Genomic DNA, 19,661 nt, shown 5'->3' on the forward strand with positions numbered 1-19,661 from the left:
AGCGATAATTCCAAAATGTCTCTGTAATTTTTAAGGATTGTGAACTCTTTCTAGTTTTTATATATTGGGTTTCGCAATCATCGGGAAAAGGGAGAGGCAGGTATTGTTAACTGAGTGTTGACTCCCAATCCATAAGTCATTTCTTAAACAAATATAGCCCGTTACGCATAATAAATCACTTTAAAATCATCTATGATTGCTGGGTTTGTTTCTATAAATTGGCAAAATAATGGCTTGTTTGACTCGGGTAAATATCCCACCACACGCTCACTTGAGAATTTAATGAGCATTTGTTATTCTCTATAAAAGGTTTGGATCCATAGGTCAGTTGCATCTTTAACATGTTTCAAGCATGCATATCCATATTTAAAATATGTGTAGATTTAAATCTCTTTTTTATAAAATTTCTATCTATTAGGTTTGAACTAGTACAATTTTCCAAACTAAGATAACAAAACTTTGGTGTCCATTTGTAGTGTGTGAATAAATTTTCTTTACTTTCATTTGTTAATGTTATAAATTTTTCCCTTGCATAAACTCTCAAAAGTTTCACTTTGTCGTGATCTATTTGCCTTTTTATCAAAATTGTTTACGAGATGAAGGGAAAATGAAAACTCAAGTTTTGATATAAGAAAAATGTATACGTCTAAAATGTAAATGTACAAATGTAGAGAGAGATAATTCCAAAAAGTGTCTATAATTTTAAGGGATTATAAACTCTTTCTAATTTATTTTTAACTGAGTGTTGACTCCTAATCCAAAAGTCATTTCTTATAAAAATATATCCCGCTACACATGATAAATCACTTTAAAATCATCTATGATTGTGGTGTCATGTTTTTTTAAATGGGAAAAATAATGGCTTGTTTGACTTGGGTAAATATCCCACCGCACGCTCACTTGAGAATTTAATGAGCATTTGTTATTCTGACCAAAAGGTTTGGATCCATGGGTCATTTGCATCTTTAACATGTTTTAAGCATGCATATCCATATTTAAAACATGTGTAGATTTAAATCTTTTTATTATAAAATTCCAAGCTATAAAGGTTGAACTAGTGGAATTTCCCAAACTTGGACAACAGAAGTTTTGTGTTCAATTGTTGTGTGTGAATAAATTATCTTTATTTACATTTTTTATTATTTTAAATTTTTTCTTTGCATAAACTCTAAAAGTTTCACTTCGTTGTGATCTATTTGCCTTTTTATCCAAATTGTTTATGAGATGAAAGGAAAGTGAAAACTCAAGTTTTGATTTAAGAAAAACGTATACACCTGAAATGGAAATGCACAATTGTAGAGAGAGATAATTCCAAAAATTTTCAGTAGTTTCTAGGGATTGTAAGCTCTTTCTAGTTTTTGTATATTCGGTTTCACAACCATCGAGAAAGGGGGAGGCGGGGGAATTTTTACTGAGTGTTGACTCCAAAACTATAAGTAATTTCTTAAAAAATATAGCCCATTACGCATCATAAATTACCTTTCAATCATCTATGATTGTTGGGTCAGCTTTTTTTATATGGGTAAAATAATGGATTGTTTGACTCGTGTAAATATCCCATCGTACGCTCACTTGAGAATGTAATGAGAATTTGTTATTCTCTCCAAAATGTTTGGATCCATGGGTCATTTGTATCTTTAACATGTTTCAAGCAGGCATGTCAATATTTAAAACATGTGCAGATTTAAATCTCTTTCTTATAAAAAATTACAAGCTATTAGGGTTGAACTAGTTGAAATTCCAAAACTTGGATAACAAAACTTTTGTGTTAATTTGTGGTGTGTGAAAAAAATTTCTTTACTTACATTTATTATTGTTTTAAATTTTTTCCACACAAAAACTCTTAAATTTTCACTTCGTTTGGATCTATTTGACTTTTTATCAAAATTGTTTACGAGATGGTGGGAAAGTGACAACTCAAGTTTTGATTTAAGAAAAAAATATACATCGAAAATGGAAATGCACAAATGTCGAGAGAAGTAATTCCAAAAAGTGTCAGTAATTTCTAAGGATTGTAAACTCTTTCTAGTTTTTATATATTCGGTTTTGCAATCATTTGGAAAAGGGAGAGGCGGGGGATTTTTAACTGAGTGTTGACTCCTAATCCATAAGTCATTTCTATCAAATATATTGCCTGTTATGCATGATATATCACTTTACAATCATTTATGGTTGTTGGGTTAGGTTTTGTAAATGCGCAAAATAATAGCTTGTTTGACTCGGGTAAATATCCCACCGCACGCTCACATGAGAATTTAATGAGTACTTGTTGTTCTCTTCAAAAGGTTTGGATCCATAAGTCATTTGCATCTTTAACATGTTTCAAGCATGCATATCCATATTTAAAACATCTGTAGATTTAAATCTTTCTCTTATAAAATTCTAAGCTATTAGGATTGAACTAGTTGAATACTCCAAACTTGGATAACAAAACTTTTGTGTGCATTTGTGGTGTGTGAATAAATTTTATTTCCTTACATTTGTTATTGTTTTAAATTTTTCCATGCAAAAACTCGAAAAGTTTCACTTCGTAGTGATCTATATACTTTTTTATCAAAATTGTTTACGAGATGAAGCGAAAATTAAAACACAAATTTTCATTTAAGAAAAAACTATACATCTAGAATTGAAATGCATAAATATAGAGAGTCATAATTCCAAAAAGTATCTATAATTTTTTGGGATTGTAAACTCTTTCTAGTTTTTATATAATTAGTTTCGCAATCGTCGGGAAAAGGGGGAGGCGGGGGATTTTAAACTGAGTGTTGACTCCCAATTCATAAGCCATTTCTTACAAAAATATAGCCCGTTACGCATGATAAATCATTTTACAATCCTATGATTGTCGGGTTAGTTTCTATAAATGGGAAAAATAATGGCTTGTTTCACTCGGATAAATATCCCACCGCACGCTCACTTGAGAATTTAATGAGAAATTATTATTCTCTCTAAAAGGTTTGGATCCGTATGCCATTTGAATCTTTAACATGTTTCAACTATGCATATCCATGTTTAAAACATGTGTAGATTTAAATCTCTTTCTCATAAAATTCCTATCTATTAGGTTCGAACTAGTGGAATTTCAAAATATTGGAAAACAAAACTTTTTTGTTCATCTGTGGTGTGTGAATAAATTTTATTTACTTACATTAGTTATTGTTTTAAATTTTTTCCTTGCATAAACTCTAAAATTTTCACTTTGTTGTGATCTATTTGCCTTTTTATCAAAATTGTTTACGAGATGAAGGGAAAGTGAAAACTCAAGTTTTGATTTAAGAAAAAAATATACATATAAATTGGAAATGTACAAATGTAGAGAGAGATCATTCCAAAAAGTGTTTGTAATTTTTTGGGATTGTAAACTCTATCAATTTTTTATATATTGGGTTTCACAATCGTCGGAAAAAAGGGGGAGGAGGGAGATTTTTAACTGAGTGTTGACTCCTAATCCAAAAGTCATTTCTTACAAAAAAATAGCCCATTACGCATTATAAATCACTTTGCAATCATCTATGATTGTTGGATTAGTTTCTATAAATGGGCAAAATAATGGCTTGTTTGACTTCTGAAAATATTCCACAGCACGCTCACTAGAGAATTTCATGAGCATTTGTTGTTCTCTTCAAAAGGTATGGATCCATTGGTCATTTTCATCTCAAAAATGTTTCAAACATGCATATCCATATTTAAAACATGTGTAGATTTAAGTCTCTTTCATATAAAATTCCAACCTATTTGGGTTGGACAAGTGGAATTTCCGAAACTTGGATAACAAAAATTTTGTGCTCAATTGTGGTGTGGCAATAAATTTTTTTACTTACATTAGTTCTTGTTTTAAACCTTTTCCATGCATAAACTATAAAATTTTCACTTTGTTGTGATCTATTTGTATTTTTATCAAAATTGTTTACGAGATGAAATGAAAGTGAAAACTAATGTTTTGATTTATGAAAATTATATACATCTAAAATGGAAATGCACAAAAGTAGAGAGAGATAATTCCAAAATGTCTCTATTATTTTTATGGATTGTAAACTCTTTCTAGTTTTCATATATTGGGTTTCGCAACCCTAGAGAATAGGGGGAGGCGGCGACCTTTAACTGAGTGTTGACGCCCAATCCATAAGTCATTTGTTAAAAAAATATAGGCCGTTACGCATGATAAATCACTTTACAATCATCTATGATTCTAGTTTCTATAAATTGGCAAAATAATGGCTTGTTTGACTCGGGTAAATATCCTACCGCACGCTCACTTGAGAATTTAATGAGCATTTGTTATTCTCTGTAAAGGTTTGGATCCATACGACATTGCATTTTAACATGTTTCAAGCATGCATATCCATATTTAAAACATGTGCAGATTTAAATCTCTTTCTTATAAAATTCCTATCTATTAGGTTTGAACTAGTGGAATTTCCCACACTAGGGTGACAAAACTTTTGTGTCCATTTGTGGTGTGTGAATAAGTTTTCTTTACTTACATTTGTTATTGTTATAAATTTTTCCCATGCATAAATTCTAAAAGTTTCACTTTGTTGTACTCTATTTGCCTTTTTATCAAAATTATTTACGAGAATAAGGGAAAATGAAAACTCAAGTTTTGATTTAAGAAAAATGTATACTTCTAAAATGTAAATGCACAAATGTAGAGAGAGATAATTTCAAAAAGTGTCTATAATTTGTAGGGATTGTAAACTCTTTCTAGTTTTTATATATTGGGTTTCACAATCGTTGGGAAAAGGGGGAAAAGGGGGATTTTTAACTAAGTGTTGACTCCTAATTCAAAAGTTATTTCTTACAAAAATATTGCCCGTTACTCATGATCAATCACTTTAAAATCATCTATGATTGTTGTATCACGTTTTTGTAAATTGGGAAAATAATGGCTTGTTTGACTCGTGTGAATATCCCACCACACACTTACTTGAGAATTTAATGAGCATTTGTTATTCTTCCCAAAAGGTTTGGATCCATGGGTCATTTGCATCTTTAACATTTTTCAAGCATGCATATCCATATTTAAAACATGTGTAGATTTAAATCTCTTTCTCATAAAATTCCAAGCTATATGGGTTGAACTAGTGGAATTTCCCAAACTTGGATAACAGAACTTTTGTGTTCAATTGTGGTGTGTGAAAAAATTAGCTTTACGTACATTTTTTTTTGTGTTAAATTTTTCCCATGCAAATTGTTTATGAGATGAAGGGAAAGTGAAAACTCAAGTTTTGATTTAATAAAAAAGTATACATCTAAAATGGAAATACACAATTGTAGAGAGAGATAATTCCAAAAAGTGTCAGTAATTTCTAGGGATTGTAAACTCTTTCTAGTTTTTATATATTCGTTTTCACAATCATCGAGAAAAGGGGGAGGCGGGGGATTTTTGACTGAGTATTGACTCCTGATCCATAACTCATTTCATACAAAAATATAGCCCATTACGCATCATAAATTACTTTATAATTATCTACGATTGTTGGGTTAGATGTTTTTAAATGGGCAAAATAATGGATTGTTTGACTCTTGTAAATATCCCACCGCACGCTCACTTGAGAATTTAATGAGCATTTCGTATTCTCTTCTAAAGGTTTGGATCCATGGGTCATTTGCATCTTTAACATGTTTCAAGTATGCATGTCAATATTTAAAACATGTGTAGATTTAAATCTCTTTCTTATAAAATTACAAGCTATTAGGGTTGAACTAGTGGAATTTCCCAAACTTGGATAACAAAACTTTTGTGCTCATTTGTGGTGTGTGAATAAATTTTCTTTACTAACATTTGTTATTGTTGTAAATGTTTTCCATGCATAAACTCTTAAATTTTCACTTCGTTGGGATCTATTTGCCTTTTTATCCAAATTCTTTACGAGATGAAGGGAAGGAGAAAACTCAAGTTTTGATTTAAGAAAAAAGTATGCATTTAAAATGGAAATGCACAAATGTAGAGAGAAATAATTCCAAAAAGTGTCAATAATTTATAGGGATTGTAAATATTCGTTTCACAATCACCGGGAAAAGGGGGAGGCGGGGGATTTTTAACTCAGTGTTGACTCCCAATCAATAAGTCATTTCTAACAAATATATAGCCTGTTACGTATGATAAATCACTTTACAATCATCTATGGTTGTTGGGTCAGATGTTTTTTAATGGGCAAAATAATGGCTTGTTTGACTCGGGTAAATATCCCACCGCACGCTCACTTGAGAATTTAATGAGTATTTGTTGTTCTCTTCAAAAGGTTTCGATCCATAGGTCATTTGCATCTTTAACATGTTTCAAGCATGCATATCCATATTTAAAACATGTCTAGATTTTTAAATTTGTTTCTTATAAAATTCCAAGCTATTAGGATTGAACTTGTGGAATTTCACAAACTTGGATAACAAAACTTTTGTGTTCATTTGTGGTGTGTGAATAAATTTTCTTTCCTTACATCTGTTATTGTTTTAAACTTTTTCCATGCATAAACTCAAAAAGTTTCACTTCGTTGTGATCTATTTACCTTTTTATCAAAATTGTTTATGAGATGAAGCTAAAATTAAAACACAAGATTCAATTTAAGAAAAAACTATACATCTAAAATTGAAATGCATAAATATATAGTGACTTAATTCAAAAAAGTGTCGCTATTTTTTAGGGATTAAAAACTCTTTCTAGTTTTTATATATTGGGTTTCACGAACGTCAGGAAAAGGGGGAGGCACAGGATTTTTAACTGAGTGTTGACTCCCAATCCGTAAGTCATTTCTTAAAAAAATATAGCCCGTTACGCATGATAAATCACTTTACAATCACCAATGAATGTTGGGTCAACTTTTTGTAAATGGGCAAAATAATGGCTTGTTTGACTCGGGTACATAACCCACTACACGCTCACTTGAGAATTTAATGAGAATTTTGTATTCTCTCTAAATGGTTTGGATCCATAGATCATTTGCATCTTTAACATGTTTCAAACATGTATATCCATTTTTAAAACTTGTGCAGATTTTAATATCTTTCTTTTAAAATTTCAAGCTATTAGGGTTGAACTAGTGGAATTTCCAAAACTTGGTTAACAAAACTTTTGTGCATATTTGTGGTGAGTGAATAAATTTTCTTTACTTACATTTGTTATTGTTTTAAATTTTTTCTAATCATAAACTCAAAAAGTTTCACTTCGTTGTGATCTATTTGCCTTTTTTTCAAAGTTGTTTGCGAGATGAAGGGAAAGTGAAAACTTAAGTTTTGATTTAAAAAAAAAGGTATACATCCTAAATGTAGAGAGAGATAATTTCAAAAAGTGTCTGTAGTGTTGAAGGATTGTAAACACTTTCTAGTTTTTATATATTATTTTTCGTAACCATCGGGAAAAGGGGGAGGCGGGTGATTTTTAACTGAGTGTTGACTCCCAATTCAAAAGTTATTTCTTTAAAAAAAATAGCCCATTAAGCATTTTAAATCACTTTACGATCATCTATGATTGTTGGGTCAACTTTTATTAAATGGGCACAATAAAGGCTTGTTTGACTTGGGTAAATATCGCACCAAACTCTCACTTGAGAATTTAATGAGAATTTGTTATTCTCTCTAAAAGTTTTGGATCCATAGGTCATTTGAACCTTTAACATGTTTCAAGCATGCATATCCATATTTTAAACATGTGTAGATTTAAATCTCTTTCTTATAAAATTCCTATCTATTAGGTTTGAACTAGTTGAATTTCCCAAACTTGGATAACAAAACCTTTGTGTTCATTTGTGGTGTGTGAATAAATTTTCTTTAATTACATTTATTATTTTTTCGAAAATTTTCCATGCCTAAACTCTAAAATTTTCACTTCGTTGGGATCTATTTACCTTTTTATCAAAATTGTTTACGAGATGAAGTAAAAATTAAAACTCAAGTTTTGATTTAAGAAAAAAGTATACATTTAAAATCGAAATGCATAAATATAGAGAGACATAATTACAAAAAGTGCCTGTAAAAAAGCTCTTTCTAGTTTTTATAGATTCGGTTTCGTGAAGGTCAGGAAAAGGGGGAGGCTCCGGAATTTTAACTGAGTGTTGACTCCAAATCCGTAATTCATTTCTTAAAAAACAAATATAGCTCGTACGCATGATAAATCACTTTACAATCATCTATAAAAGTTGGTCAACTTTTTGTAAATGGGCAAAATAATGGCTTCTTTGACTCAGGTACATATCCCACTGCACGCTCACTTGAGAATTTAATGAGAATTTTGTATTCTCTCCAAATGGTTTGGATCCATAGGTCATTTGCATCTTTAACATGTTTCTAACATGCATATCCATTTTTAAATCATGTGCAGATTTTAATCTCTTTCTTTTAAAATTCCAAGCTATTCGAGTTGAACTAGTGGAATTTCCAAAACTTGGTTAACAAAATTTTTGTGCTCATTTTTGGTGTGTGAATAAATTACTTACATTTGTTATAGTCTAAAAGTTTCACTTCGTTGTGATCTATTTGCCTTTTTATCAAAGTTGTTTGTGAAATGAAGGAAAAGTGAAAACTTAAGTTTTGATTTAAGAAGAAAGTATACATCCCAAATGTAGAGAGAGATAATTCAAAAAAGTATCTGTATTTTTTAGGGATTGTAAACTCTTTCTAGTTTTTATATATTAGGTTTCGTAACCGTTGGGAAAAGGGGGAGGCGGTGGATTTTTAACTGAGTGTTGACTCCCAATCCATAAGTCATTTCTTAAAAAAATATACTCCATTACGCATGATAAATCACTTTACAATCATCTATGATTGTTGGGTCTACTTTTTGTAAATTGGCAAAATAATGGCTTGTTTGACTTGGGTAAATATCCCACCGCACTCTTACTTGAGGATTTAATGCGCATTTTTTATTCTCTCTAAAAGGTTTGGATCCATATGTCATTTGCATCTTTAACATGTTTCAAGCATGCATATCCATATTTAAAACATGTGTAGATTTAAATCTCTTTCTTATTAAATTCCAATCATTTGGGTTGATGACAAAACTTTTGTGTTCATTTGTGGTGTGTGAATAAATTTTCTTTACTTACGTTTGTGATTGTTTTAAATTTTTTCCATGCATAAACTCTAAAATCTTCACTTCGTTGTGATCTATTTGCCTTTTTGTCAAAAACATTTACGTGATGAAGGGATACTGAAAACTCTTGTTTTGATTTAAGAAAAAAGAATACATCTAAAATGGAAATGCACAAATGTTGACAGTGAAAATTCAAAAATGTGTCTATAATATTTAGGGATTGTAAACTCTTTCTTACTTTCATAAATTGTGTTTCGCAATCGCCGGGAAAAGGGGGAGGTGGGGAATTTTTAACTCAGTGTTGACTGCTAATTGAAAAGTCATTTCTTACAAAAATATAGGCCATTACCCATGATAAATCATTTTAAAACCATCAATGATAGTTGTGTTAGCTTTTTGTAAAATGGCAAAATAATGGCTTGTTTGACTCGGGTAAATATCCCACCGCACGCTCACTTGAGAATTTAATGAGCATTTGTAATTCTCTACAAAAGGTTAGGATCCATGGGTCATTTTCATCTTTAACATGTTTCAAGCATGCATATCCATATTTAAAACATGTGTAGATTTAAATCTCTTTCTTATAAAATTCCAAGCTATTAGGGTTGAACTAGTGGAATTTCCCAAACTTGGATAACATAACTTTTGTGTTCATTTGAAGCGTGAGAATAAATTTTCTTTACTTACATTTGTTATTGTTTTAAATTTTGTCCATGCATAAACTCTAAATATTTCACTTCATTGGGATCTATTTGCCTTTTTATCAAAATTGTTTACGAGATGAAGGGAAGGTGAAAACTCACATTTTGATTTAAGAAAAAAGTATACATCTAAAATTGAAATGCACAAATGTAGAGAGAGATAATTCCAAACAGTGTCAGTAATTTCTATGGATTGTAAACTCTTTCTAGTTTTTATATATTTGGTTTCACAATCTTCTGGAAAAGGTGGCGATGGGAGATTTTTATCTGAGTGTTGACTCCCAATCCATAAGTCATTTCTTTTAAATATATGGCCCATTACGCATGATAAATTACTTTACAATCTTCTATGATTGTAGGGTCCGTTTTTTTGTAAATGGACAACATAATGGCTTGTTTGACTCGGGTAACTATCCCACCCACGTTCACTTGAGAATTTAATGAGCATTTGTTGTTCTCATAAAACGGTTAGGATCCATAGGTCATTTGCATTTTTAACCTGTTTCAAGCATGGATATCCAAATTTCGAACATGTGTAGATTTAAATCTCTTTCTAATAAAATTCCAAGCTATTAGGATTGAAGAAGTGGAATTTCCAAAACTTGGATAACAAAACTTTTGTGTTCATTTGTGGTGTGTGAATAAATTTTCTTTACTTACATTTGTTATTGTTTTAAATTTTTTCCATGCATAAACTCTTAAATTTTCACTTCGTTGGGTTCTATTTGCCTTTTTATCAAAATTGTTTACAAGATGAAGGGATGGTGAAAACTCAAGTTTTGATTTAAGAAAAAAGTATACATCTAAAATTGAAATGCACAAATGTAGAGAGCAATAATTCCAAAAAGTGTCAGTAATTTCTAGGGATTGTGAACTCTTTCTAGTTTTTATGTATTCGGTTTCGCAATCATCGGGAAAAGGGGGAGGCGGGGGATTTTTAACTGAGTGTTGACTCCCAATCCATAAGTCATTTCTAACAAATATATGGCATGTTACGCATGATACTTTACAATCATCAATGGTTGTTGGGTAGGGTTTTTGTAAATGGGCAAAATAATGGCTTGTTTGACTCGGGTAAATATCCCACTCACGCTCACTTAAAAATTTAATGAGTATTTGTTGTTCTCTTCAAAAGGTTTGGATCCATAGGTCATTTGCTTCTTTAACATATTTCAAGTGTGCATATCCATATTTAAAACATGTGTAGATTTAAATCTCTTTCTTATAAAATTCCAAGCTATTAGGATTGAACTAGTGGAATTTACCAAACTTGGATAACAAAACTTTTGTGTGCATTTGTGGTGTGTGAATAAATTTTCTTTCCTTACATTTGTTGTTGTTTTAAATTTTTTCCATGCATAAACTCTAAAAGTTTCACTTCGTTGTGATTTATTGACTTTTTTATCATATTTTGTTTACGAGATGAAGCGAAAATAAAAACTCAAGTTTTGATTTAAGAAAAAACTATACATCTACAAATAAAATGCATAAATTTGGAGAGACATAATTCCAAAAATTGTCTGTAATTTTTAGGGATTAAAAACTCTTTCTAGTTTTTATATATTGGGTTTCGCAAACATCAGGAAAAGGGGGAGGCAGGGATTTTTTACTGTGTTGACTCCCAATCCATAAGTCATTTCAGAAAAAAAAATATAGCCTGTTATGCATGATAAATCACTTTACAATCATCTATGAATGTTGGGTCAACGTTTTATAAATGGGCAAAATAGTGGTTTGTTTAACTCGGGTGCATATCTCACTGCACGCTCACTTGAAAATTTAATCAAAATTTTGTATTCTCTCTAAATGGTTTGGATCCATAGGTCATTTGTATCTTTAAAATGTTTCAAACAACCATATCCATTTTTAAAACATGTGCAAATTTTAATCTTTTTCTTTTAAAATTCCAAGCTATTAGGGTTGAACTAGTGGAATTTCCAAAACTTAATTAACAAAACTTTTGTGCTCATTTGTGGTGTGTGAATAAATTTTATTTACTTACATTTTTTATTGTTATAAATTTTATCCATGCATAAACTCTAAAAGTTTCACTTCGTTGTGTTCAATTTGCCTTTTTATTAAAGTTGTTTGCGAGATGAAGGGAAAGTGAAAACTTAAGTTTTGATTTAAGAAAAAAGTATACATCCAAAATATAGAGAGAGATAATTCCAAAAAGTGTCTGCAGTTTTTAGGGATTGTAAACTCTTTCTAGGTTTTATATATTAGGATTCGCAACCGTCGGGAAAAGGGGGAGGCAATGGATTTTTAACTGAGTGTTGACTCCCAATCCATAAGTCATTTCTTAAAAAAATAACGCCCTTTATCCATGGTAAATCACTTTACAATCATCTATGATTGTTGAGTCAGCTTTTTGTAAATAGTCACAATCATGGCTTGTTTTACTTGGGTAAATATCCCAACGAACACTCACATGAAAATTTAATGAGCATTTGTTATTCTCTCTAAAAGTTTTGGATCCATAGGTCATTTGAATCTTTAACATGTTTCAAGCATGCATATCCATATTTAAAACATGTGTAGATTTAAATTTCTTTCTTATAAAATTCCAAGCAATTAGGGTTGAACTAGTGAATTTTCCCAAACTTGGATAACAAAACTTTTGTTTTCTTTTGTGGTGTGTGAATAAATTTTTTTTAATTACATTTGTTATTGTTTTAAATTTTTTCTGTGCATACACTCTAAAATTTTTACTTCGTTGTGATCTATCTGCCTTTTTATCAAAATCGTTTACGATGAAGGGAAAATGGAAACTCAAGATTGGATGTATGAAAAAAGTATATATCTAAAATGGAAATGCACAAATGTTGAGAGAGATAATTCCAAAAAGTACCTATAATTTTTAGGCATTGTAAACTTTTTATAGTTTTTAAATATTGGGTTTCGTAATCTTCAAGAAAAGGGGGAGGCGGGGGATTTTTAACTGAGTGTTGACTCCCAATCCATAAGTCATTTCTTACATTGTTGGCTCAACTTTTTGTAAATTGGCAAAATAATTGCTTGTTTGACTTGGGTAAATATCCCACCGTACACTTACTTAAGGATTTAATGAGCATTTTTTATTCTCTCTAAAGGTTTGGATCCATAAGTCATTTGCATCTTTAACATGTTTCAAGCATGCATATTCATATTTAAAAACATGTGTAGATTTAAATCTCTTTCTAATAAAATTCCAAGCTATTAGGGTTGAACTAGTGGAATTTCCCAAACTTGGATAACAAAAGTTTTGTGTTCATTTGTGGTGTGTGAGTAAATTTTCTTTACTTACATTTGTAATTGTTTTAAATTTTTTGCATGCATAAACTCTAAAATGTTCACATCGTTGTGATCCACTTGCCTTTTTATGAAAAAAATTTATGAGATCAAGGGAAACTGAAAACTGAAGTTTTGATTTAAGAAAAAAGTGTACATCGAAAATAGAAAGGCACAAATGTGGAGAGGGAAAATTTAAGAAAGTGTTTATATTATTTAGGGATTGTAAAATCATTCTAGTATTTAAATATTGTGTTTCACTATCGCTGGGAAAAGGGGGAGGCGAGGGATTTTTAACTGAGTGTTGACTCCCAATCCATAAGTAATTTCTTACAAAAATATAGGCCGTTACCCATGATAAATCACTTTACCACCATCTATGATTGTTGTGTCAGCTTTTCGTAAATGGGCAAAATAATGGCATGTTTGACTAGGGTAAATATCACACCGCACGCTCACTTGAGAATTTAATGAGCATTTGTTCTTCTCTCCAAATCGTTAGGATCCATGCGTTATTTTTATCTTTAACATGTTTCAAGCATGCATATCCATAATTAAAACATGTATAGATTTAAATCTCTTACGAGATGAAGGGAAGGTGAAAACTCATGTTTTGATTTAAGAAAAAAGTATACATCTAAAATGGAAATGCACAAATGTGGAGAAAGAGATTTCCAAAAAGTGTCAGTAATTTCTAAGGATTGTAAACTCTTTCTAGTTTTTATACATACGGTTTCACAATCATCGAGAAAAGGGAGAGGCAGGGGATTTTTAACTGAGTGTTGACTCCCAATCCATGTCATTTCTTACAAATATATAGCTAGTTACGCATGATAAATTACTTTACAATCATCTATGATTGTAGGGTCAGCTTTTTGTAAATGGGTAAAATAATGGCTTGTTTGACTCGGGTAAATATTCCACCCCACGCACATTTGAGAATTTAATGAGCATTTATTTTTCTCTTCAAAAGGTTTGGATCCATAGGTCATTTGCATCTTTAACATGTTTCAAGCATGCATATCCAAATTTCAAACATGCGTAGATTTAAATCTCTTTCTTATAAAATTCCAAGCTATTAGGATTGAACAAGTGGAATTTCCCCAACTTGGATAACAAAACTTTTGCGTTCATTTATGGTGTGTGAATAAATTTTCTTTACTTACATTTGTTATTGTTTTAAATTATTTCCATGCATAAACTCTAAAATTTTCACTTCGTTGTGATCTATTTGCCTTTTTATCAAAATAGTTTACAAGATGAAGGAAAAGTGAAAAATCAAGTTTTCATATAAGAAAAAAGTATACATCTAAAATTGAAATGCATAAATGTAGAGAGAGATAATTCAAAAAAGTGTCTGTAAGTTTTAGGGCTTAAAAACTCTTACTAGTGTTATATATTGGGTTTCGTGATCGTCAAGAAAAGGGGGAGGCGTGGGATTTTTAACTGAGTGTTCATTTCCTATCCTTAAGTCATTTCTTTAAAAAATATAGCCCGTTACGCATGATATATAATGTTACAATCATCTATGAATGTTGGGTCAGCATTTTGTAAATGGGCAAAATAATGGCTTGTTTGACTCGGGTAAATATCCTACTGCACGCTCACTTAAGAATTTAATGAGAATTTTGTATTCTCTCTAAATGGTTTGGATCCATAGGTCATTTGCATCTTTAACATGTTTCAAACATGCATATCCAAATTTAAAACATGTGCAGATTTTAATCTCTTTCTTATTAAATTCCAAGCTATTAGGGTTGAACTAGTGGAATTTCCCAAACTTGTTTAACAAAACTTTTATGTTCACTTGTGGGTGTGAATAAATTTTCTTTACTTACATTTTTTATTGTTTTAAATTTTTTCCATGCATAAACTCTAAAATTTTCACTCATTGTGATTTATTTTCCTTTTTATCATAATTGTTTGCGAGATGAAGGGAAAGCGAAAACTCATGTTTTGATTTAAGAAAAATGTATACATCTTAAATGGAAATGCACAAATTTAAAGAGAGATAATTCCAAAATGTGTCTGTAATTTTTAGGGATTGTAAACTCTCTCTTTTTAGATTTTATGTATTCGGTTTCGCAATCGTGGGGTAAAGGGGAAAGTGGGGGGTTTTTAAGTGCGTTGACTCCTACTCCAAAAGTAATTTCTTAAAAAAATATAGCCCGTTACACATGATAAATCACTTTACAATCATCTATGATTGTTGGGTCAGCTTTTTGTAAATGTGGAAAATAATGGATAGTTTGACTCGTGTAAAAATCCCACCGCACGCTCACTGGAGAATTTAATGAGCATTTGTTATTCTCTCCAAAAGGTTTGGATCCATGGGTCATTTGCATCTTTAACATGTTTCAAGCATGCATATCCATATTTAAAACATGTGTAGATTTAAATATCTTTCTTATAAATTTTCAAGCTTTTAGGGTTGAACTAGTGGAATTTCCCTAACATGGATAACAGAATTTTTGTTTTCATTTGTGGAGTGCGAATAAATTTCTTTTACTTAAATTTTTTATTGTTTTAAATTTTTTCCATGCTAAAACTTTACAATTTTCACTTCGTTGGGATCTAATTGCCTTTTTATCAAAATTGTTTACGAGATGAAGGGAAGGTGAAAACTCAAGTTTTGATTTAGGAAAAAAGTATACATCTAAAATGGAAATGCACAAATGTAGAGAGAGATAATTCCAAAAAGTGTCAGTAATTTCCAGGGATTGCAAAATCTTTCAAGATTTTATATATTCGGTTTTGCAATCATCGGAAAAAGGAGGAGGCGGGGGATATTTAAATGAGTGTTGACTCCCAATCGATAAGTCATTTCTTACAAAAATATAGCCCGTTACGCATGATAAATCACTTTACAATTAACTAAGATTGTTGGGTCAACTTTTTGTAAATGGGGAAAATAATGGCTTTTTTGACTCGGGTAAATATCCCACCGCACATTTACTTGAAAATTTAATGAGCATTTATTTTTTCTTCAAAAGGTTTGGATTCACTTTGTTGTGATCTACATGCCTTTTTATAGAAATTGTTTACGACATGAATGGAAAGTGAAAACTCAAGTTTTGATTTAAGAAAAAAGTATACATCTAAGATGGAAATTCATTAATGTAGAGAGAGATAATTCCCAAATGTATCTGTAATTTTTAGGGATTATAAATATTTCAAGTTTTTATATACAGGTTTCACAATCGTCGAAAAAGGGGAGGTGGAGGATTTTTAACTGAGTGTCGACTCCCAATCCATAAGTAATTTTTTACAAAAATATAGCCCGTTAGGAAAGATCAATCACTTTTCAATAATCTATGATTGTTCAGTCAGTTTTTTGTAAATGGGCAAAATAATGGCTTGTTTGACTCGGGTAAATATCCACTGCACGGTCACTTGAGAATTTAATGAGCAATTGTTGTTCTCTCTAAAATGTTTAGTTCCATAGGTCATTTGCATCTTTAACATGTTTCAACCATTCATATCCAAATTTTAAACATGTGTAGATTTAAATCTCTTTCTTATAAAATTCCAAGTTATTAGGGTTGAACTAGTGGAATTTTCCAGACTTCGATAAAAAAACTTTTGTGTTCATTTGTAGTGTGTGAATAAATTTTATTTACTTAAATATTTTATTATTTTAAATTTTTTCCATGCATAAACTTTAAAACTTTAACTTCCTTGTGATCTATTAGTCTTTTTATCAAAAAACATTTACGAGATGTAGGGAAAGTGAAAAAATCAAGTTTTTGATTTAAGAAAAAAGTATACTTCTAAAAAGGAAATGCACAAATGTAGAGAGAGATTATTCAAATTTTTTTTTTTTGTAATTTTTAGGGATTTTAAACTCTTTCTAGTTTTTATATATTGGTTTTCGCAATCGTCGGGAAAAGGGGGAGGTGGGGATTTTCAACTAGGTGTTGACTCCCAATCCATTGGTCATTTCTTACAAAAGTATAGCTCGTTACGCATGATAAAACACTTTACAATCATCTATGATTTTTAGGTCATGTTTTTGTTAATGGGCAAAATAATGGTTTATTTGACTCCAGTAAATATCCAATAGCACACTCACATGAGAATCTAATGAGCATTTGTTATTCTCTCTAAAAGGTTTGGATCCATAGGTCATTTGAATATTGAACATGTTTCAAGCATGTATATCCATATTTAAAACATGTGTAGATTTAAATTTCTTTCTTATAAAACTCCAAGCTATTGGGGTTGAACTAGTGGAATTTCCCAAACTTGGATAACAAAACTTTTGTGTACATTTGTGGTGTGTGAATAAATTTTCGTTACTTAAAATTTGTTATTGTTTTAAATATTTTCCAAGCATAAACTCTAAAATCTTCACTTCGTTGTAATCTATTTGCCTTTTTATTAAAATTTTTACAAGAAGAAGGGAATGTAAAAACTCCAGTTTTGATTTACGAAAAAAGTATACATCTAAAAAGGAAATGCACAAAAGTAGAGAGAGATAATTCCAAAAAGTGCCTATAATTTTTAGGGATGGTAAACTTTATCTAGTTTTTATATATTGGGTTTCACAACCGTCGGGAAAAGGGGGAGGCGGGCATTTTTAATAGAGTGTTGACTCTCAATCCATAAATAATTTCTTACAAAAATATAGCCCTTTACGCATGATAAATCATTTTACAATCATCTACCATAGTTGAGTCAATTTCCATAAATGGGCAAAATAATGGCTTGTTCGACTAGGGTAAATATCCCACCGCATGTTCATTTGAGAATTTAATGAGCATTTTTTATTCTCTCTAAAAGGTTAGGATCCATAGGTAATTTTCATCTTCAACATGTTTCAAGCATGCATATCCGTATTTAAAACAAGCGTCGATTGAAATCTCTTTCTAATAAAATTCCAAGCTATTAGGGTTGAACTAGCGGAAGTTCCCAAACATGGATAACAAAACTTTTGTGTTCATTTGTGGTGTGTGAATAAATTTTCTTTACTTTCATTTGATATTGTTTTAATTTTTTCCATGCATAAACTCTAAAATTTTCACATCGTTGTGATCTATTTGCCTTTTTATCAAAATTGTTTAGGAGATGAAGGGAAACTGAAAACTCAAGTTTGATTTCAGAAAAAAGAATACATCTAAAATGGAAATGCACAAATATAGAGAGAGATAATTCCAAAAAGTGTCCGTATTTTTTAGGAATTTTAAACTCTTTTTTTTTTATATATTTGGTTTCACAATTGTCGGGAAAATGGGGAGGCGGGGGATTTTTAACTGAGTGTTGACTCCTAATCCATAAGTCATTTCTTACAAAAAATATAGCCCGTTACGCATGATAAATCACTTTACAATCATCTATGATTGTTGGGTTAGCTTTTTGTAAATGGGCAAATAATGGCTTGTTTGACTCGGGTAAATATCCCACCGCACGCTCACTTGGGAACTTAATGAGCATTTGTTTTTCTCTTTAGAAGGTTGGGATCCATAGGTCATATGCATCTTTAACATGTTTCGAGCCTGCATATCCGTATTTAAAAAATGTGTAGATTTAAATCTCTTTCTAATAAAATTCCAAGCTATTAGGGTTGAACTAGTGGAATTTCTCAAATTTGGATAACTAAATTTTTGTAATCATTTATGGTGTGTGAATAAATTTTCTTTACTCACATTTTTATTTTTTCAATTTTTTTCCATGCATAAACTCTAAAATTTTCACTTCGTTGTGTTCTATTTGCTTTTTTATTAAAATAGTTTACGAGAAGAAGGCAAAGTGAAAACTCAAGTTTTGATTTAAGAAAAAAGTAAAGATCGAAAGTGGAAATGCACAAGTGTAGAGAGAGATAATTCCAAAAAGTGTCCATAATTTTTAGGGATTTCAAACTCTTTCTAGTTTTTATATTGGGTTTCGCAATCGTCGGAAAAAGGGGGAGGTGGGGGATTTTTAAAAGAGTGTTGACTCCCAATCCATAAGTCATTTCATTCAAAAATATTTCCACTGACGCATGATAAATAACTTTACAATCATCTATGATTGTTGGGTCAACTTCTTGTAAATGGGCACAATAATGGCTTGTTTGACACAGGTAAATATCCATCCGCATGCTCACTCTAGAATTTAATGAGAATTTGTTATTCTCTTCAAAAGGTTTGGATCCATAGGTCATTTGCATCCTTAACATGTTTCAAGCATACATATCCATGCTTAAAACATGTGTAGATTTAAATCTCTTTCTTATAAAATTCCAAGCTAATTGGGTTGAGCTAGTAGAATTTCCGAAACTTGGACAACAAAAATTTTGTGTTCATTTGTGGTGTGTAAATAATTTTTCTTTAATTATATTTGTTATTGTTTAAAAATTTTCCATGCGTAAACTCTAAAAGCTTCAGTTTGTTGGGATATATTTGCCTTTTTATTAAAATCATTTACGAGATGAAGGAAAAGTACAAACTCAAGTTTTGATTTAAGAAAAAAGTATCCATCTAAAATGGAAATGCACAAATGTAGAGAGAGATTATTCCAAAAAGTGTTTGTAATTTTTAGGGATTGTCAACTTTTTCTAGGGTTTATGTTTAGTGTTTCACAATTGTCCGGAAAAGGTGGAGGCAGGGGATTTTTAACTGAGTGATGACTCCCAATCCATAAGTCATTTCTTACAAAAATATAGCCCATTACACATGACAAAT

The sequence above is a fragment of the Aristolochia californica genome, unplaced genomic scaffold (genome assembly GCF_029961685.1).
Source record: "Aristolochia californica isolate CCGP_79_NKW_82.1479 unplaced genomic scaffold, dmAriCali1.0.hap1 SCAF_8, whole genome shotgun sequence".
NCBI classification, from domain to species: domain Eukaryota; kingdom Viridiplantae; phylum Streptophyta; class Magnoliopsida; order Piperales; family Aristolochiaceae; genus Aristolochia; species Aristolochia californica.